General features: G+C 37.5%; 1 long non-coding RNA gene across 1 annotated transcript; it reads right to left on the reverse strand.

Annotated features, from left to right (window-relative positions):
- Nucleotides 1-4,597: 4,597 nt before the first annotated feature.
- Nucleotides 4,598-19,909, reverse strand: LOC128318003 (uncharacterized). Its single transcript, XR_008301398.1, has 3 exons — nucleotides 19,821-19,909; nucleotides 19,476-19,563; nucleotides 4,598-5,438 (listed from the first exon to the last, which is right to left on the reverse strand). It is a non-coding gene; the product is annotated as an uncharacterized LOC128318003 (long non-coding RNA).
- Between the last annotated feature and the right edge of the window lie 3,418 nt (nucleotides 19,910-23,327).

Below are 23,327 nucleotides of genomic sequence, written 5' to 3' on the forward strand. Positions count from 1 at the left end.
TTCAAACAATACTGTATATCAATATGATGTACCATGATAAATAAGTTTAAAATAGTTTCAGCGTTAACATTATGCTATATCTATGCAGTTACTGCAGTCTATTATGGCTATATAAGTACTCCAGTACTTTAAAGCAGGGCTTCTCAGACTTTATGCAGCCAGGGACCCCTTCTATCTTTTAAATAAATGCATAAGCAGAGATTGATTTTATGAGCACAATTCAACTATTCAGTCATTACTCTCATTATTTAAATATGTACAATAATATTCTGGCTATTTTTTGAGCCATGGAGCTTTCATTCCTGAGCTTTCCATTCACTGAACATATCAGGCCAAAGTTGACATTATTTATAGGTGACTTGGTTTTGATTTATTGAGGTTTGGATTAAACCATTCAAATGAAGAATTAAACATGCTAATAGTAAGAAGAACACAATAATAAATATAATATCTTTGCTAAAGAAGGGTTGCGATTTCCATTGTGGTAACAGACCTTCATTTATAATGACAATTATAATATAATAATGACAGTTTGTACACACCATACTAAACTATCACACCATAATTTTATCATTTCATTATTATCATTTATAATGTTATCTATGTTATTGTCATTGTGTTTTATTATGTATTTAAAATGTAACATTTATGATACTGTCATAGAATTCCTAGGGTATTTTGAGCAAGATGACTTAGCCCATGATACTAACATTATTATATTACTGTGGTACCTATGTATCATCTTATGACACTACCACAGCTAGCTATGTGGATGAAAGACAAGCTTTGTTGTTGGGATATAAAAGAAAGAACAGAACTTTTATTAAAAACTATCTCTACAACTCCACTCTTGTTTGCCTCAAAGTTTAGTCAGTCTTAATGATGTTTACTAGAGGGATGACATAGTGTCCATAATGGTAGTAAAACTCTAACGGACATTCCAACGGACATTCCATACTAACTATGGTTTGTATGGTGTGCTAAAAATTCAGCATGGCATGGGACAAACAAACAGAAACACAAAACCACAAACATATTATAGGTTGATGATTTTGCATAATTTGATAAACTACTGATGGCTAAGAGCAATACTCTGCAGATGTTTGTTTAAAAAATATTCTAGCAATTTCACTAACCAAATAACTGAACACTTGCCCTGCCACTGCAATATGTAATGGCATAAATGTAAAAAAATGTGAAGTAGTAAGCAGATATGGCTAACATAAAATATATTTGTTGTATGGTTATCCATTAATTTTTCAAAACGTGTTTTTCCCCCAAAGAAGGTTCGTGAAAGCTTACCTAGTTAACCCTTTCATGCATAAATTACTTATATGCTTATCCAGATTCTTTTAGATTTTCTCTCTTTTTTTTTTTTTTACTTAAATGATGTATGAATTTTGATTCTGTCTACTTATGAGCAAAAAAAAAAAAGACAGTATGCCTAAAAGAATAATAAAAAATTAAATCTTCACATTTTTTTTAACATTCAGGTCTTAAAGACAAAATTTTTTTTGAAACATCGTTTCTGAAAATACAAAATAGTATCCAGTTTCAGACTGCTGCAAGATGCAAGGAGGTAAAAAAAAAATACATACATACATACTTACATACACACACACACACACATATATATATATATATATATATATATATATATATATATATATTCCCAAAAACAACATTAATTAATTTTTTTTTTTTTTTTTTTTTTTGAATTTAAGGCAATTAATGGAGCCTGGCACAAAAACATTTTTGCTTTAATTTTTAATTACTTATTATTTTTTATGTAGAAATTTAGTTCAGAGTGAGACCAACAAACAAATGGTCTGGAGAGCTACAGAAATTTGTTAATTTATAATAATTCTCTCAAGACATTTAGGGTTGATTTTCATCTTATATTTTCCTAAAACATAACGAAAAGGCGTACCTTGACTGACTATGTGTGTGGTCACTATGCATGAAAGGGTTTAATCTACATAATTATTTTAAACATATAAAACATACGAAACACAAGCTATACTGGCACTGGATCTTTGAATGGCTGCTACACAAATGACAAGAGCTCCAATGATAACAGTCAGTTAATCACCGTTAAATCTTTTCAGATAAGCTCAGCACTATCTAATAACATCTGGCTCAATGATATTAGGTTCCCTAAATTCTTTCCATACCTCCACAATGTAGACTACAACACACTTCACACACCTCTAATGCTCCCCAATTTAAGTGCACTTTTCCCCTGTTGTTGCACTGCTATATTCCATAGGTATAACCTTTTAAGTAGAGTGACTACATATACTGTGGATGGCTTTTTAATCAGTCTCCGAAACACATTCTGGGCACAACAGAAAGCCATGGTTTAGTATGAAATGTCTGTTATGTTTTGCTACTGTTATGGTTACTGATTCATTCCTCAAGTATATACAATTAAGACTGATGAAACTTTGAAGCAAACAAGAGTGGTGGTGTAGAAATCTTTGATAAGAGTTGTACTCTTTTCTCTGTGTTAAATGTCAACCCCATCACAAAGAATGTCTTGCAGCCACATAGAAACCTGTAGTAGTGTCAAACACTTGTGCTTAATAAAGAAATTGATCAGATCATCTTGTTTTTCAGTAGGATTAGGACTTTTTTATATATACGTAAGTTCATAATAACTAGTCAGTTTGCATGTGTTGATAATTGGTTCTTTATGTTTAATAATAAGTTGTCGAATAATAAGTAAGAATAGTAAGTATGTTGAATAATAAGTGTGAACCTTTGTGTCTGTTCCTCAGGATAAGACAATGGTAATCGATTTAAGTCTTTTCTAGTAAATTACACATTGTGCACCAACTGAAAGTGAATGTTAACACAATGGGTTCACACTGGGTTTTAGCCACATACAGCACAACAGCTGAACATGGACTGAGCATGACATCACATCTGGTAGAACCCATGACTATCAATGTTAAGTGTAAAAATCCATGTTGTCTGGGAGATGCCAGATGGGTGGTATGAAGGAGTAAAGAGATTCCATAGAACAGTATTGTATGTAAACACCAATGCAAATGTCGTGGATATACGCATCCACTACGTGGATATACGCATGCACTAAGCCACTCAAATAAAGTGTGCTAACATTCCTTGCAAAAAAAACAAAAACAAACAAACAAACAAACAAAAAAAACCATATGTTTGTGGTACTCCTGGGACACCACACTTTAAGGAAAGTTTCCAGTCCTGGGCAATGCCAGCGTGTCAGCACAGACACACACCCATACAAACAACACAATTAAAATCAACAGGCACTACCACAATCTGTGTATATGTTTGGGAGTGTGAAGTGATAAAAACAAAGTAAATGTGTGTGTGTGTGTGTGTGTGTGTGTGTGTGTGTGCGTTGAGCACAATGTAATTTGTTGCATTTTACAGCTGTTTCACTGGACTTTAACAAGAAGCAACCACACGCACACACACACACACCCAGACACACACACATTTGTCTTATCCTTGTGAGGACCATCCATCATTGACATAATGATTACTGGCAATAATTCCTACACCTGAATCTAACCCTAACCTTAACTTCAAAAGTTAAGATCTTAGAAAAGACACAGCAGCTATGCTCATACTTACACAGGAATAAGATTAATGAAATGTATCAGTGAGGGTTTAGGCCTCATCATAGCACAGAGACAGCGCTGGCTAAAGTGGTAAATGACCTACTACTGGCCTCTGATCAGGGTTGTGTCTCCTTGCTTGTGTTGCTTGAACTTAGTGCAGCTTTTGATACTTGATAGACCAGAAAAATGTTGTAGGCGTTAAGGGAACGGCCCTCTCCTGGCTCAGGTCTTATTTGACTGATCGTTATCAGTTTGTAGATGTAAATGGTGACATCTCTATGCATTCTAAAATGCGTAAAATTTGGTGTTCCGCAAAGTTCTGTTTTAGGCCCACTGCTCTTTTCTTTATATATGTTAACTCTGGGCAAAATTGTTCGTAAACATGGTATTAGCTTCCACCGTTATGCTGATGACATACAGTTGTATGTTTCAGCAAAGCCAAATGACAGACACCAGCTCAATAAAGTTGAGAAATGTGTAAAGGACATTAGACACTCGATGCTTATTAACTTCCTTTTACTTAATTCTGACATGACAGAAGTACTTGTACTAGGACCACATGCAGCTAGAAGTAAGCTTTCTGATTACATAGTAACTCTGGATGGACTTTCTGTTTCATCATGTGCAGCAGTAAAAGACCTTGGTGTGATTATTGACTCCAATCTTTCATTTGAAGCTCTGTGTTACCTTCTGGCTCTCCCTTTTAGTTGTGCTGTCATAGCTAATCTTGCCGGAGTCCCTGCTTGCACTCTGCACGCAAAGTACAAAGTCTCTTCCTCTCTCTCTCTTTGTCTCTTTGTTGAGGTACACATGCTAATCCTGAGATGCCAATGATCCTGACCCCGTCTGCTCTCCAGACCTGCCTGATCCATCCTGATGCCCTACTTCTGGTTGGAGTTCTCATCAATTGGAAATCACTCGCTGTTGCTGAGGATGGCCCCACATGGAAAGCCTGAAGATCACTGAGATTACTGAGGATGGTACCACTTACAAACCATGAAGATGGCTTTGTACCACAATTAATATGAACAGTTATGCAATGATGGCTTAGGACTACAATTGCTATGATAGCTTTAGGACAGCAATTGCCACAAATAGTTTTGCACTCAAGTCTCCATCAGTGAACAGTGGATAGGTTCAACAAACAGATTTCATGTGAAAACTGTAATGAATTTTCCTGGTTACACAATTGCACTATTTGACCATGTGGTACACAGTTATAGAAGGGATTTATTTATAATTGCACTAGCTGTTGTCACCCAGATGAGGATGGGTTCCCTTTTGAGTCTGGTTCCTCTCAAGGTTTCTTCCTCATATCATCTCAGGGAGTTTTTCCTTGCCACCATTGCCCCTGGCTTGCTCATTAGGGATAAATTCATACATTTAAAATGTATAGCTTGAATGTATTTATTTCTGTAAAGCTGCTTTGTGACAATATCCATTGTTAAATGTGCTATACAAATAAAATTGAATTTAATTTAATTCAAAGAATCCTTTTGGCACTTTTAGTTTTTCAAGTAAACGCTGCAGTTAAAAAAAGCAGTCTTCCTCATGGGGACCAGCCAAATGTCCCAACAAAGTTAAAACAGTCAGATATTCCTACCAAATTGCAGTACATTACACACACACTTAGACATAGACGCAAGAATTAAAAATCTGATAAGTTGATAAGCACAGAATTAAACAGGAGTGCTGGCTGGAAAGGTCTGCATTACAGAGCATAACTGGATGGTGGGGAGGTGTAAACAGCCAGCAGTAGATTTGGTCAGGCTGCTTTTCCAATCATCCTGTGCAGAGTTCATTCTGTTCACCAGAGCCTGGATAGGCATTCTGTAACACACAACATGTAGAGGTGTGAACATTCAAACAACTGAATTCTTTACAGGCTAGAGGAACTGCAGAATTCTTGAAACAAATGCTCCCAGTGTACCTTGATTGGCATTTGTATTAAGTCATTTGACAGATATCAGGCTACTTACAATGAAAGGAGAAGATTACATTCCTGAGCAGTTGAGGGTAATTGCTCTTTCTTATGCACCCAGCAGTGGCTTTCTGGCAGTCCTGGGATTAGAACTCACAACCTTCCAGTCACTAGCACAGAACATTATCCACCAAATTACCACCACCACATGACAGAAATGTTTCAACATGTCACTTTTTACTCACACATACTGAACAAAAACAAAAATGGAATATTGATATTTGTCAGTCGCACACACTTAAAAGCATAGTAAGAGCACACACACACACACACACACACACTGGTTGCTGCTTGTGCCAACTACTGTAAATATTTAGAGGTCAGCAGTCACAGAGTGGAAAATCAAAGCTTTCAGTGGTGTGTGTGTGTGTGTGTGTGTGTGTGCCCAGAGAACTGCTCTCACTTTCAAAGAGCTCTCTTTAATGCTCCACACTGACGGGGAGAGAAAGCAGTTATCTGTCTGCTCTGTGTGTGTGTGTGTGTGTATGTGTGTATGTGTGTACTTATCTGTATGATGTGGGTGCGACAGCACTCAGGGCACCACATTAATCAAAATGTTAGAAAAACGTTTCCAGTTAAAATAAACAACATGACCCAGAGCCCAGTGCGCGAGACTGCAGAACGATCTTGTCAGTGTATTGCTTTCTCAAGGCCTTTCTCTGCTCTGAGCTGAAAGAGTGGGTCTGAGTTTTACTGGGGTGGAACCTTTTCTCTCAATAAAAGCAACCACAGAGAGAACGGACTATTGAACACAGCAAGAAAGCAACACTTAATTCGCAACAGTGTGTTACTGTAACAGTATCATTCTGAATAATATCAAGTCATAGGTGCCCACATATAATTATATCTCTAAATGTTTGTGTCATGTTATAGAATTGCTCTGTGTGTGTGTGTGTGAGTGTGTTTGACCCAGTACCACAGGCACGTAAGCCTGAATGTGGTCTATATATTTGTGTATGGAGATTCATGGAAAATGTAGACCTGTGCATGCGATATGTGTATATATACACACACGCACACACACATATGTGTATTCTATTGTTAGTGAAGCCACCCTCTCTCTCTTAACTGGCCCTCTTTCTGGAAGCCTACTATATAATTTACCCGAGGCCAAGCAGTCGCTATTTTTTCCGACCACTAATTAATTATAATTCTGCAGTTTTATACAGTCACAGAAAAGGCATGCAAAAAACCTACATAAGAGAGAGAGAGAGAGAAACAGAGAAAGAGAGAGAGAAACTGCCCTTGTGGCTTTGTGTTAAAGCATTTACTCCGCCTGTCATCTCTGTGCCTTTGACACAATTTCCATCTCAAAACACTCACCATATTTCAAAACTGCTTATAGCCACAGCAGTACAATCCGGAGAGTGGGGTGAAATCAGGCAGAGAGAGTCTGTGGAGCTTCATTTAGTCAGAGAACATCAGCAAGTTTGCTAGACATTAACACACAGAGTGATTCTTTGGCCCTCAATTCATATGTTTGCCTCATTTCAAAATCAAGGAAGCGATACAGATTGGTGTGTTTTTAATACACATTTTGTTGATTGTTACAACAGAAAGCACAACTGATAGCAGGCATATCAACCAGCACTGAGCACTGAGCAACTAAAGATTGTTTTTTTTCTTAGAAAGCATCTCTATTTCAGGCATATATTACTCTTTCACAAATCAGTGCTGCAATATTTTGTTACACATTTCTTTTAATTAATTTATTCAGTCAAATGAATCCCAGGACCATTGGGCACAAGGCAGGAGAATTCACCCCTGATGAGACACCAGTCCATCACAGAGCACCATTCACATCTAGGGGCAAGTCAATGTAGCCAATGCAAGTTTTTGGACAAAGGGAGGAAACTAGAGAACCCAGAGGAAACCCATATGAACACAGGGAGAACACGCAAACCTCCACACAGACAGTAACCCAAGCTCAGGATCAAACCCCGGACCCTGGAGGTGTGAGCATCAACGCTATCCACCTCACAACTATGCCAACCTAATTTACAACTAATGAATACACTTCATATGATAAATAATAAAAAAAATAATGGTTACATATATATTAGATGGAGACAAATAACTTCTGCTAATATATACAGTATTAACACACAAGAATTCTAATTACATTTCTTACTAGCAAGCAGATTAGGTAGTAAGCTAAATGCCTGGCTCTATATAATATTTAAGGGGTAATTAATTCTTGTTCTGTGAAGGTAGCAGGAAAATTAACAAAACAGGAACAGAAGCATATTATTTCAAAGTGCTAAACAGTGTCTAAATATGCCATTTACTGTACAAAGTTGGATTATCAACCTCATTAAACACAGATTTTTCCAGCTGAAATACTTTAAATAGGTTAGGCAATGCTCCTAAAATTACTTTGTCACTTTATTTGAGGACATGTGCCCTGGAGGGCCATTTTGCCCAACTACTGAGCAAAAACACTCTGTGTTATAGCATTATTAAAAATGTATTACATACTTAGTTCCCCTCAGAATTAGCTGACATGGCCAGAGAGTGGACACTATAAAAACTTCACTTTTTTTTCCAAAACGAGTTATTTCTCCACTGTAGCCTGTGCTTCGTAAACCTTGGCTTGATCTACTGGATTCTAAATATATGAAAAATCATGTACGACTAATCACTAATATGAATACAATTTCACACGTTTTTGTTGGCAGCAGGACTACGGTGCCATTTAACAAGATTAGCCTAAGAAGCCATGTTAATCCATTAGTCAGTAATCCATTACAGTAACAATACAGAAGGACTAATGGAGGTAATTAATGCATGTAAGGATGTGTGGAATCCTTAGACATTGGACCAGCTTTAATCAGTTTTAATCAGTGCTCCATCAAGTTTAGTCAGAATGCTTAGCAACAAGACTTTTGCCAATATTATTCCTAGCATAATTAATGTGTCTGGTGTAAAGCCTACACAGCATTCATGGTCTCCTGCTGACAAAAAGTCATGGAAAGGTTTCTTTTGATTCCTGATGTTATGGTTCTAGCAGTGGTGTTGGTAGAAATGGTATTTTGTCTTTTCCATGGAGAAAATCATTATGTAAAAGACCTCACAGTTTAGCATGTTTAACAGGTCACCCGCTGTTAATTCCAGGCAGGTTTGGTGGTTTTCCAATTGGAATTAAAGTTGTCCTAAAGGAGGTTGGTGATTACTGCTGGTGACCTTGTGGTAACAGGCTGTGGTGTATTGATGATTCAGTGGACATGCGATATTCTCATCTCTAATTATACTGCGCTTTGGACTGCTGGTAAGAAAACAAGCAAAGAACTGATATGTAGAACTCATGGTTATTTACATAGATCTTATTGAACTATGGTTCTATGAAGACCTCATGCATGCGTACAAGAAGATATCCAAGTGATATTTACTGCCCTGGAGATTAGAAGGGGTGAAATAGAACCATTTTTAACCATTAGAAAGAATTTTGAACCTTGGAAAGAAAACAAAACACACTGACTTTAGTAAAAGTACTGCTACTATAGTTAAAATTCCTTCCATTTTCTGTACTGCTTTCCCTACACAGGAGCCTATCCCAGGGGAATCAGGGCACAAGTTGGGGGACACCCTGGACAGGGAGCCAACCCATAACAGGCCGCAATCGAACACACACTCGCACACCACAGACAATTTGGAACAGCCAATCAGCCTACAACGCATGTCTTTGGACTGGGGAAGGAAACCAGCGTACCCAGAGCACAACCCCAAAGCACAGGGAGAACATGCAAACTCAAGGCGGAGGCGGGATTTGAACCTCCCACCCCAGAGGTGCGAGGCAGCAGTTTCCAATAGGCTGTAGCAGCGTTTAGATATATTTAACACAACAAGTAATCACTTCAGAACATCAGAGTGACATCTTAGGTTTAATACAGAACTTTCATACTGTAAAACATCGAAAGATCTGGCTAGCTAGTCTAGCTCACTCAGCTAACTAGTGACTTACTTGTACATATTTCCGCAAGTTGGTTGCTGAGCTATGAAATGCTGATATCTCCACAAGTTTTGTGTCGCATAATATGCAGATCACTGTCACACTGTGTCCTTTGACTCAGATAAACTGGAGCAGGGATGCTCATCTGCCTCCACTGTCTCAGACATTGCTGCTGCTGGCTAAACATTTGGTGTCTGCAGTGTACACTTCCAGCAAGAAACTGCTTTATCGTGAATTAAAATTTGCACATACTGTCTTTTAATTGGCTTAAATGCATTTTGTTTACTCTGGAATTGTGATCAATACTGTAAATGTAGCAAAGTTGAATATCATATTTTTAAAAAGCCCAAGTAAAAGTACTATGATTTAATTCTACTCAAAAAGTACCATTACAGGGAACCATGTACTCAAATACATAGTTCATTACTTTCCACCCCTGACCATCATGGAAGGACATGACAATGAAATCATCGAAACCATTAGATCCTGCAAACTGTACTAAACCATTAGGTCATTAGGAAGTAAACCATTAGGTTATATTAGGAAAATGTCTTCTTGACTAATTGCTGCATATCAGATTGAAACCACTCATTAGTATTTAAGGATGCAAAGGTTTTATTTGTCATGTACACAGTCATACAGGGTAAATCACGTAGTGAAATGCTTAGTTGTTGACACTGTGACCATGTAGAGAGTATAATAAAAATAAGAGTAATAGTATAAAAAGTATAATGTATAATAATAATAATAATAATAATAATGTAATATAAAATATAATAGTATATAGGTCTAAAGTGCAGGTGCACTAAAGTTGCTTGTGTAACTAGTGGAGGTGCAGATTGAAACCACTCATTAAAGAATAAACAGCCTAATCAATTTTCTGTGTAATAGAAATCCTTTTCTATCTAGAAGGCCATTTAAGAACAGTAAAAAGGGTAGAAGAAGCACAGGTGGTCATATGAGAGTGCAGATATTCTGTTTGTGTCGTGCTGAATACCGGTGTTTGACCCTGAAATGAGCTAGTGGAACAGGCTACCCCACCCACTGGGTTTGGGGCTGTGTGCTGAGTGTGGTATGAGCTCACACAGACCTTCAAATGCTCAGGCACACGGGGCAAAATCAAAGTGAACCTGTGGAGGTTTTGAGAGGATTCTCCAGTTACTTGGACCCCACAGGCACACTCAATCTTATGTGTGCGCCCAGAGAAGGGCACAGACACCTAATAAGTGTGCCAGTCAAAAAGGCTTGGTGTGTAGATATGTGTGTGTGTGTGTGTGGTTTTGGGTGTGCGTCAGTGTCCTCATGCCCTGGTCACGCCCATGCTACATGTGAGGGAATGGGTTACTCCCATTTTGTTTTATTTGCTAATCTCTTAGAATGCTGTGCTTCTGAAGAGTCTAAAGTGTTAGTTATGTGTGTTTTAAATGCACATACAGGCTGTTAGAGCTCAGTAAACCTCTGCATTATAGACATGCAGCTTTTTCCACACCAACACAGCACAACCCCCAGAGCGACACAGAGGCTCTAAAAATATTTATTCGGTTCATATCCACCACTGACGCATACACTTAAATTATAACACACACACACAGACACTTTATTTATGATTACACATTAACACTGCTGTTATGAGTCTTCCCCTTTTTCAAATTTCTGTCTCGTCATTTGTGTCTGTACCCAGTGATGCTATTGAATAAAAATGTGTTGTTTTTTCTTCATAGTAGTCAAGGCAAACAAACATTATGTCTCATAAACCACAGAAGCAGGGAGAGGAGAGAAAGGTTGGTTTCTTAAGTTTGCCTTTTTGTCGCTGCAACTTTTTTTTTCATTTAGTTGCTTGCACCAGCCTTTACGATTTGTGTTTTTAACACTCAGTCATAAAGTACTGACATAAAGTACAAAAGTACTATCATATAATATATACACACACACACATATATATACGGTTGCCATTCCAGGGTGACAGAAATCTTCTACAACATTTTGCTACATCATAACAGTTTCACACTTATGCACTGTTGTCGTTTTCCTGTTGCAGTAAATATCTGGCTCAGCCTCTGCAACATGTCCTGATAAACTGCCCTGGGCTAATTAGGATGCCATCATCATTAGGATCCTGAGCTTTGACCCCTGTTTGAAATGCCATTATAGCAAGCTGGAACATGTTCTTGTCTCTCTGTTGCTCATCTCATGATTGTGTCCTGGAGCAGAGCCTGGCGCTGAGCTGAAGGATCTCCAGCACAGCAGGCAGAGGCACTTCCTCAGCAAGACTATTTAGCATTATTTAGCTTACATTAATATCTAAAGTCAATTTCCTTCAATACAGTAGTGCTGATGTCTAATTTAATTACTGTAACCTCCTGCTGTTAAAATCCTGTATCATGCAGATAGGAATCCATTCACACTGTGTTCTCAATGGTGTATGAATATCATTTCAGATAAAGTAAATAAAGTTCCAGTTTTTTTGCTCACTAGTGTTCACTATGGGCTGTATTCCGACTTGAGTTAAGTATATGCAGATAGGAATTTAATATTGAAACTGCACATATCAGTATTCAGACTTAACTACAAACTTAAGCACTGTTCAGAAATTACGCAAGAGTTATGCACATGGTACAGAGTTTGAGTAAAATGGGGGTGTGTCTCAGTTTACACACGATTCTGACCCTGGATCTAAGCCATTTTTCTTGCTCATCAGTTCAAGAAAGTAGAAAATCCAGTTTTAACTGTAACTGCAATATGTCATGCTGGATTTATGTTTTGAACTGTAAACACACTCAAATAAAAAAAACCTGTTTATGGCATTTCAGGCCAATATTAAATATGATACTATAATTAATTAACAGTATCAACCCTTTAAAGTCAATGAAAAGTGTTTTTTTCATACTTGAGGAGACAGCATCTTAATCTGAGACATTGCTAATCTTGAGGACCAAATTCTTTATGGATAAAATTAGGAACCACACTGTGTAAGCTGTAATTGTAGCAATTCGATATCTTGAATTGCTTTGTCAATTCAATATCTTATTAAAAGCAGGATAAAACAGCTTTCATCCCACATACAGATTAATTTCATGACCTTGATTTAGTATCTTGTGGCTTCATTAATTTGTGCATGCAAATAATTGCTGGCACACCATATAAAAAAAAAAAATAAAGTAATATGATGTGCTGGATCAAGAGTCATTTTTTATAAACTGTCAAACAATGAAAGTGGAAGTGATATTGTTAAATCAAACCAACTTTGTAGTTATTAATGTAATAATTGCATTTAGGTCTAATCATGCAGCAATATATTGACAATATACTTGACTATTAGATGTTTATTTCAATGTGTTCCACCTTCTCATTCATATATAATATATATTAGTATATTAGAACATATTAGTAATGTGTCTCTTAATACGCGCATCATTTTCCGCATAAATATTGACATAACTTGACGCCGACTCTGAATACAGCCGAGTATGCAGGAATACGTTTGAGGGAAGGAAAGTTGCATTTTGCGGAATATGCATTTCAATAGTCAAATACTGGGCAAAGCAGCATTAAAATTGCATGTTATAAACTATAAACCACACTCACTCTCATTTTCTCTTGCGCATTCTCTTTCACTTCATCCTCTGTCTCTCCATCTCCCTGTCAGACCAGGAGATACTTGTGGTGCCAAGCAGACATAATAAAAAATAAGAACGGATAGGAGGGCTGGAAAAACTTGAACAGGACACGCTCAGTCCTAGTGTTGCAAATATTGCTTTTGGTATCCATGAATCAAATCATTATTCAAGCCATGAAAACACAGGCCAAACAGAGAGGAATGCAGTCTCTTTTTGGGGGGGCTCAGCAGGAAACAAACTCACAACTATTAACACATTTATGTATGTTCCATAAGAGGTCTTTTTTATTATGCAAGAGAATATGGCAGTTTCCAGATCCATTAATGACGACTATTACAATTTTGGGTGCCACAGTGAGTGCATTGTGTTGGTGTGATGTAGTTCTTTAGGAGGATGAGTTAATCTAAATTACATGTAAACAAATGAAGGAAGCTGATTGGATTAACATTGGGCAGTGAGCACATTCATTACTTCTTCTGGGGGGAGGGGAGGTTTAATATTACTTCAATCTGTGTGCTTCTTCACATTGCGTGTGAATCACTCAGCTACAACACTAACAATTTTTTAGAATAATAACAGAGTAATTTAGTTTAAATAAATTGCCATCACCATGGAGTGAAAGCTGCCAATCTGATGGCTATGGGCAGTTAAGTGTTGGGGTCAGGCAGTACTGACTCATACTTGCCTTTCACACTCTCTCTCTCTCTCTCTCTCTCTCTCTCTCTGTCTCTGTCTCTCTCTCTTCTGTTCTGATGGGAGTGCTCTCTTCCAGGATGACAATGCACCCATCCATGCATGAGGTCTCCCTGAATGGTTCAATGAGTATGACAATAATGTAAATCATTGTAAATCAAGGCTACGGCCTTCACTGTCACCAGACCTCAACCCTATTGGAAACTTATGGGAGAGTATCCAATTAAATACTTATTTGGACTGATGTGTTAAACAGCCTCTCCATTATCATTATCAAAACACTAATAGAGAAAATATCATGTAAAAGAATGGTGTTTTATCTGTCCGGTATTGTTCCAGAGATTTGTAGAGTCTATTTGTAGAATAGAATCTATGCCAAGGAACATGGAATCTGTTCTGGTGGCTTGTGATGGCCCAACACCTTACTAAAACACAGTATGTTGGGGTTATTTTCCTTTAATATGTCTGTATTTATAACTCCTGTCTGTTCCAACCTTTAGTGAGTACAGAATATACAGCATAAAGAGCCTGTCCAATAGTTACATGTCAAAGTACATCAAGTAGTCAGTTAGGATGTATAAACAGCAATGTGTTTTTAATCTCGTGCACTTAAGCTGTTTCTTTTAGCAGATGAGGAGTCAGCGTTTCATTTTTGTCATCACTCAAGTATTTACTTTGACTGCTGGAACAGACTCCTTCATCTCATCTGTTAGGAACCCAGTGTCAGCCATAACTCAGCAGACAGAATGAGAGAAATTCAACTCTTAGAGAAACATTTCTGACAGAACACACACACACACACATTCACACAACGTCCAACATGATGTGAAATCCAGTCTTACTTTTATTTTGGAATACAATAAACTTAGCTGGTCACTCTAGCTAATCCTTATGACTATATGAGGTATTAACCAGCTAACCCCAAGGCAAATGGTGTTAGAAGATAGTGAAGCTAAATCTCAGAGGGAATATGGGTGGATTGCTAGCTGATCCACAGCTTATAGGACAAGTATAGTAAAAAATAAAAATAAAATTAAAAAAAAATAATAATACAATAGGCCTGAACTACAGCATACTTTGATTTTGTAAAATATGCTGTTCTCCTATTACACAGATCCTAACAAACAATTACTGTGTATTGCTTTAACATGCTGTGGCACCTTTACAATTTTACATTAATATTTAATCTTGCAATACTTGATTTATGCAAACTGAACAGATTGGATTAGACAATTAAGTGTATGTGTGTGGGGCAGAAGCCATGTACAGCATGTTTAGAGTTTATCTTCCACGGAAAAGGTGTTTATTGGCCAGCAGTGCCAGCTGCTCTGTGTTTACTGCAGGCCTCTGGACTGTGTAAACATATGTACGTAGGCACACTCACATGTAAACTGTTAACACACACACACTGAGGGCTACATTTATTTACACCCCTCTGCCCACTAAACCTGCTGCAAACAAAACATTAATCCTTTTTCACCGTGCTACTGTACCATACAGGAGTCTCAGAATTTTGAGTTTCTACTGCTATAAAAACAGAGTTAATGCCTGGACTTAAAATTTACACCTTTTTTATGGGTCAAGGAGGTAACCGGCAGGCAACACATACCAGACAAGCCCATTTTTACTGCTATGCTTTAATGTCAGTCACAGCACCTTTTTTTTTTTTTTTTTGTTAATGAAATTTTGCAAACGAATTTGCATTCATTTTAAAAGAACCTGCGGTCAACAGCTTTTGGGGTGCGGATTTCTACAGCAAATAATTTTTGTGAGTGAAACATCACACCAGGATCAACTCTGGTGTAATTTCATAAATGACCAACAGTAACTGTTTTGACTTGGCCAATAGTAACTGTTTTGAACCATGAAAGGATGGTCTTTCCTATAGCAGGACAGTAGATCCAAAATGAAAGATTGGAATATACGAGGATGAGTCAAAAGAAAACCTGAAAAGTGTGGCATAAATTATAATTGTTTAAATTTTTTTCTAGAGGAATCCATAGTGCTGGAACACTTGAATGAAATGTGTTAAATTGTTCATCAGTATTGATAGTTATTGTTAACTACTAATGTTTAGATATCAAGCTTTCTGATAGTTTAAATATTTTGCTGGAGTGTGAAGTGAGTGTGTCAGCTATTAAATAGTGCTCTAAGTAGCTGCTTCTGACGCAGATACAAGCTAGCTAGATCTGTTCTCATAGCTCACTGATGATTTAAAAATTTGCCATGCAAATTCTGAATCCAAATTAAGTGTACAGCAACAAGAAAATAATATCACATAGATTATATGTGACATGAGTGCAGTTTTTTGTTCAGAACATCATGTTTAGAATATCAGTTTCATTCTGCTTTGATAACTATTGCTGTGGTCCATTCTGAAGTGATGAACCTTACACAGGAGTTGGGAAGATACTGAGAAATCATACTTAATTGAAGTTTTAGATTATGTGTAAAAATCTGAAGTATCCAGCCAAAAATGTACTCAAGTTGCCACTGACATTCATGGCAGCCATTAGCAGGGTCATTCCAAACTGAATTGATAAAATGCATTTACTTTTTCAGAACATACAACCAAATGATGGACATTTTGTCCCCGAGATTTTTCACACTGTTTTTATACTTAATGAAAAAAAAACAGCCATGGCAGCAGGCAGGCTTAAATGTAGGTCAAGTCCAAGCAAGAAACATTATAATTAGAATTTTAAATCTATAAATAAATTGCAAAAAATGAATGAAAGTAATACTGCAGCAAAAAAGCTCTTTGATGTGGGTTTCATGTTTTTACCATTACGTCAGCTAAAAGCCCATAGCTCATGCATTTGTATTTGTTTGCCTCTGCAAATTTACTAAATTAGACTAAGTGAAATGCAGCTCCTAAATGAAACTGGTGGCAGAGTGAGCATGTCTTCACTGCTTAGTCCATTTATTCATTATTAATAGCGATACAGCTTCTTGAATACATAAGTGTCAGTGACTGTGTGCCAATAAAATGCTCGCTTCAGCTTTATAAAATCACATTCAAGTGCATTTCAAATGGCGGTAAATTTTGACCCGTACTGGAATTCTTACTGTGAAGGGTGGAGCCTTCAGGGGGAGCAGGAAGTAGAGATTTTGCAAATGACTAACTAAGACAGGTTGGCAAGCAAGAGTACCAACAAACAGTACAAGATTGTGTGATGTAGTAATATTCTCTGATATTTTCTTAATCTCATTCTCAGTATCGCTAGCATTCTTGGTGTGTCTCTCTTTTATATTTTTATACTTATATATTTTTTATTTTTTATATCTGCTGCTATAACAATGCAAATTTCCCCATTGGGGGATGAATAAAGGATTATCTTATCTTAAGCTGAAAATCACAGCAAAATTGATGAATACAGTAAAATAGGGCACTTTTTTTGTCCCTCATTTTCTAGTCATAGCTTTTTTTTTCGAGGGCGTTATGAATATTTCTAGTGTGACTGCTATAATCTGCTATAATACTGGTATAACACAGGTTATGAATGGTGTGATACTGGTGTGATGGATTGTGATAGAAAGTGATACAGTGTACTACTGATTTAGTAGAGTGTTTTTCTAGTCACCATATAGGTGAAAAGCCCTTGCTTCTAGACACAACATTTTTCCATGCACTTTTGTTTCTTTATGGTCTACTTCACCTCTCCTCCGCAAAAGTCTGAATAATGTCTGCTGTCTAGTGCAACAGGCTTAACTGCATCCTGTTTATTACAGTAAAAGCCTGTAGTGAAGAGTAATGCAGAATGCCGAGGTTGTAGTAAAGGTGCTGCAAATGGCACAATGGGCCATAGGAAGGTAAAGTGTGTTTAAATAACTGTTCTGACATTTTCTGTCCTGCCCTACCATGATTAGGGCATGTAAGATTGAAATCTCTGCTCTCTCCCTTTCCAAACCTGGATCATCAAGCTCCGGATTTCTCAGGGTTGCACTGTGAAACAGGTCATTAGTTTAGTATATGGCCTCAGGCTTCTCCTGAGCCGTCTGACTTAAACACACACACACACACACACACACACTTGTGCCTTCACTATCCTTCTGAGGACCTTCAACAGACATAATTACTACCGTAGCTAATTAATGCTATATCTACACCTGCCCCAAACCTAATCTTAAACTCAGTAACAAAAAAACAAAACAAAACAAAAAAACACACACACATATACACTATGCCCTCAGTGAACCAGGTACGTAACTGATAATTAAAATATACAGCCATTTTTGCCAAAGCAAACATTACTTTAATTAGAACAGAGGTGGAAAATAATTTGCTATTACAAGCTGGAGAGGATGCAACCCAGCCATCAGGCCCTCAGAATAACACACGCTTACACACATGTAAAAGCAAACACCTAGAGGCCAAGTTTAATTTGATGTCTGAACTCAAAGTGTATTCTGTAAATAAATATCTGTGCATAATTTCTCTGGAGCACAATTTGCTCCACTTTTCTTGTGCTAACTTGAAAGATGCATATCCAGCAAGTATTAAATATTGTTTTCCTTCTTTTGTTCAGTGTGTTTCAGGCAATTCTAATTAGAGGGGAATCTCACTGAAAAAATAGAATAGACACTCAGAATAAACATGAAGAAATCAAAGCAGTAATACATGCTGTACACCTCTCTCTCTCTCTCTCTCTCTCTCTCTCCATTCATTTATCTATCTATTTATCTCCTGTCCTCCCAGCAGGGACACGATATTTCAGTAAATGGCACACACATGTGCTATAGTATGTAACAGCTCTGGCAAGGCAATACTCCCATAGTGATATGAATCTTAGCTTACACACACACACACACACACACACACACTATATAGATCGTATTAATGACTACAGAAGTCTACATTCCTACAGAATCTCTTACACATGGATTTGTGCATGTACTCACAAAGATACACACACACACGCTTGTACTTAAAACACTTCATAGGCACACACATACACAGATAAGTAAATCCTTAAAAGACAGACCACTTCAGTACACTCCATAGAAGAGTTGTTGAAGAGGGTCCCTCTCTCTTTCCCTCTCTCTATCTTTGGGCTAGATGATAGGCGAGGGGGGATGAAGTGACAGTCAGTGGAGCGGGGTTCAGTGGCATGGTAATTATCTCTCACAGCTGGTTTTTAGGCACCTGCTAGTGAACGTCTGCACTGTTCCTGCAGCGAACACAGAGAGTGAGAGAGAGACAGCAGCTTAGAGTTTGATTGATAGCTGTTCTCTCTCCCCTGCAGCCTGAGGTGCTGGCAGGAACAATGGCACTCTTCTTCTTCATCTACTGACTTTAAGAAAGTGCAAGGGGGAGAAATGCATTTTTGCACGTACACGTATACACAGGTGTGTGAGTATTACCGTGGACCCATATGTCACACTGTAAATCATTTTTATTATTATTGGTTTGTCAGTTTGTAACAGAATGTAATCTGCCACTTTACATACAGTGACTTGCATACGTATCCTGGAACTTACACGGAAATATATTGTAATCGTTTGCTGAGATACAGAATTAAGGCACAATGAGGTACATTGGGAGTCTAGCATTGATTGCTTAGCAGTCCCTTTTGAGGATATTGATGAATTCAAAATTTCTTTAAAAATGTGAAGTATTCACTCACCAGAGGCGCTATGTGCTGGTCTGTGCCATCTGTTATTGAAGGTGATGTCATGCAGTAAAGACAAATCCTAGCACTACATCACACTAAGCTTACAACAGAAAGAAAAATCAATAGAAACATTTTCAAAAAAGTACACTATTTACGATGGCTGGGATATTCACAACACAACACCAGTTATGAAACAAACAATAGGCGACAAGGCAACAACATTAAGGCAGAAAACAGCATTAATGCCTCTGTCAACGTGGTTCTAAATGTTAAAGCTCTGTCACCTAATAAGCATTTACCAAGGGTACAGGTAAGAAAAAAATAAATAATTTTTCCATAAAATATGGTTATACTCACAAAAACCTCCAATTCCTCCTGATCAGAATTATGTAGGTGTGTCATTGCATAATGGTCGGCTTTAAGCACCTTGTCAGCGCTCGTCTTAGAAAAGGAATGCAAAGCGTAACGTGTACACAGTGCTTTTATTTAATATATGTCATGAGTCAAAAGCATTGTGGTGATGATGTACATATTTCTATGTGCATGACATTTGTGTATCATGGCAAAGTGTGGTATGATTTTGGGTCTTGACTACTGCTTCATCATTTTCTGCTAGTTTAAAAACCTGCACTGATTAATTGATACCACAGCACTGTTGAGTTCTCTATTATGATTGGTCACAAAGTGTTGATTAATTTTCTATAACAGCAGTAGTTCTCACCGCTAGACAAATTACAGCTTTATATGAATGCTTTCTATAGTATATGGTGACGTTTTCTGTAGGAAGACATTTATTTAACATTTTTTGGAAGGCGTCTCCAGTGATTTGTGGTTTCTCTGTAACATGACAAGCTGTATTTTTTTGCTTTAGTAACTTCAAGGAAGAAAAGAAAAGAGTGAGATGTTCAGCAACATGTGTAATTGAAACTATGTTGCTCTTTAATACATAACATATTGCCAATGGAGGCAAATTACTGATGTATAAGTGAGAATAAACACTTGAGGATGTGCTGGTATTGAAAGAAAAACACTTTGGGGTGGTAATGGTATCGCACCACCCTGTTGTGATGTGTGTATTGTCCTATACCAGCAAGTCCCAATGTTACATATTGCATTGGTGCAGGAACAGTTACTGTATAACTATTCCTTTGAATGTAAAATGAGCTTAAGCTTTACTGCGCTTGCTCACATTGAACTGCCTTCTATCCAATTTAGAAAACTACACCAGGTATAGTCTAATTAACCACAGGCCTACCTTTTACAAGCCTAGACATAGGTGTATAGTGTGACTGCTGAAGATTGCGAGTCTCTCCAGCCATTTTGCTCATTCCTGTTCTTATCACAGTTTAAAAATGCGTGAAGTAGAACTACTATATAACTATTCCTTTGGATGTAAAATGAGCTTTACTGCGCTACCTAAACTGCTAGCTAAACACAGTCTTGGTCACAGTTTTGATCAAAACTGTTTTTTTTTTTTTTACAGCAGACAGAATGAACATTCACTGACACAAACATAGGTAATAGCAAGAAGCTCATCAGGAAAATAATTTGACAGAACAAAAACAACTAAGGCAAAATACTACAAGAAAATAAACAGCAAAAATTCTACATTACTGAAGCAAGGAAAACATTACAGCACTAAACGATGACGTGGCAACACAATAACATTATACCACAGCAGAACAGCTTTAAACAAAACAGAAAACCTTTTCGAAAATTCTGCTTTCATGGTCACTAACATCCAAAGTGCTCCAAGCCACTAAGGCCATACTTTTACATGAAAGACACAAGAAAAAATTATAAATAATAAGCAGAATTTCCAGCAGTGATTTAATGACCTGCTAATCTGTGGAGTCATTACCAAATCATTTGCTGTCAACTGGATAACTTGCTTAGTCCAGGTTGATGTTTGGATTCTGTTTGGATATTTTCTGGCAACTTCATTGCTAGCTGCAGTATTTAGTTCAATTAAAAATGCTAATGTAAACTTAACATATTGTCCCTGAATGTTTCACTGATGTACGTTTTTCATTGTTCCCACAAATTCTGCTTTAATATCGTTGTAAATCTTTGTAAATGTGGGTTGTTTGGATCTCATTTGTAGTAATGTTGTGTTTTCCCTTAATATTGTATTTATTTGCCTTAATGCGCTCGTCTTTTTGCTTGCTTTATGAATAGGTTGTGATGCCAAACTTGTGGAAAATGGATCAGAACTTTACTTTAACATACTCTTATTTTGTTTTTCCCCCCATAGCATTCATTATGTGGAGATAGTGTTATTATTTTTTTAAGTAATTGATTGATACTTGAAGCTTGACAAGCATTTCTAAATGTATTTCTAGCAGCTACGTAGTTTGGCACTGAGACTAGTGGAGATCTAGAAGTGCTGTCATTTTCTGATCTGATTTGGGGGAGACTGACAAGCTACCTGCAATAGTGTGTGTGTGTGTGTCTTAATGAATGCCAGTAAAACTTGAGTTCAACACAGTGCTGTGAAAAACCTGTTTTTGTCTTGAGCTTGAGTGATGCATGGCATTTTTCACAAACACATACACACACACACACAAACACACACACACACACATATAGATACACTCCAAGACAGTGAGACATGGGTTACTTATTCAGACAGTCCTCTTGAGATGTGAACCTCCTGTCAAAACAAGTCCAGACACCGGTGCGTACAGAGAGACATCGCACTCTGTCTTTATTAAACATCAGCCTTCACATGGCTCTAATAGGCTGTCTGCACCTCAGGCGCTCTCGCACCACGCCACATTCACACTCTTACACTAATGTTATGCTTTCTTATGCAGCTGCAGGAATAACATGATAGGATAAACACGCCGCTTTAGTGTCGCATTTTTATGCAGCTAAATATTAAAAGATCAAACGGGTGTGTACTTTTTTTTCAAGTAGAGTTTTCTTTCCATGTGGTTGTTTGATCTCCTGGTGTTTGAGAAAAGTTTCGTGTACCAGTGTGTGTATGTGTGTGTGTGTGTGTGTGTGTAAATGTCTGTGTGTCTGTGCCTGTGTGTGTTTTTGCAATCAGAGCCTGTTCTGTGGGTTGCTGGTTAAGTGTAATTCATGAGCTTCTCTATTAAAAGCTTTTGTTTATACCATGTTGAAACACCATTCCTGAAAACATTCTGGTTTCAGTGTGGGTTAAAGAGTCTTCATGTAGTAAGCAAACAGGCTACAGGCTACAAACTACTGACACCTCACCACACAACCATACCTCCCTGACCAGACACACACATATGAACAGACCTGCTCTTGTGTGTGTGTGCGTGTGTGTGTTAGACAGAGAGAGAGAGAGAGAGAGAGAGAGAGAAGGACAGAAGGGATTAATAAAAACAGGATAAAAATAAACATCAAAACTCCACCCAGTAGTACTTAGAGAGTTCATAAACTCTCCAGCCTCCATATGAGCATCACACTCCTGCAATCATGTGCTTCACAGCGATCATGTGCTTCTGGGCCTTAATTAATTAGTCAAAGTGCCTGAAAAAGAACTAAATGTTCAACAATGACCACTTCACACAAAACACCTTGTAGGACTCTATCACTTATATGTGTATGTGTGTGTGTGCTTATTTATGCTTTTGCTGCTGTGGCGTCTTTTTTTAACCTGTTTTCTATACAGCTTACATTCCCACTTCTTATTCAGTCTTTCTGTATCACACACACATACACACACAAAGCCACACCATCCTTCTCTCTCAGTCTCTCTTTCACCCACTCACTGTTTATTTCTGCAACACACACACACACACACACACACACACATACACACCTGGTCTTCATCAGCCAGTGTATTCTTCAAAGAGCAACTAATGCATGGGACTAAGAGGAAAAACACTG

The sequence above is a fragment of the Pangasianodon hypophthalmus genome, chromosome 3 (assembly GCF_027358585.1).
Source record: "Pangasianodon hypophthalmus isolate fPanHyp1 chromosome 3, fPanHyp1.pri, whole genome shotgun sequence".
Lineage (NCBI taxonomy): Eukaryota > Metazoa > Chordata > Actinopteri > Siluriformes > Pangasiidae > Pangasianodon > Pangasianodon hypophthalmus.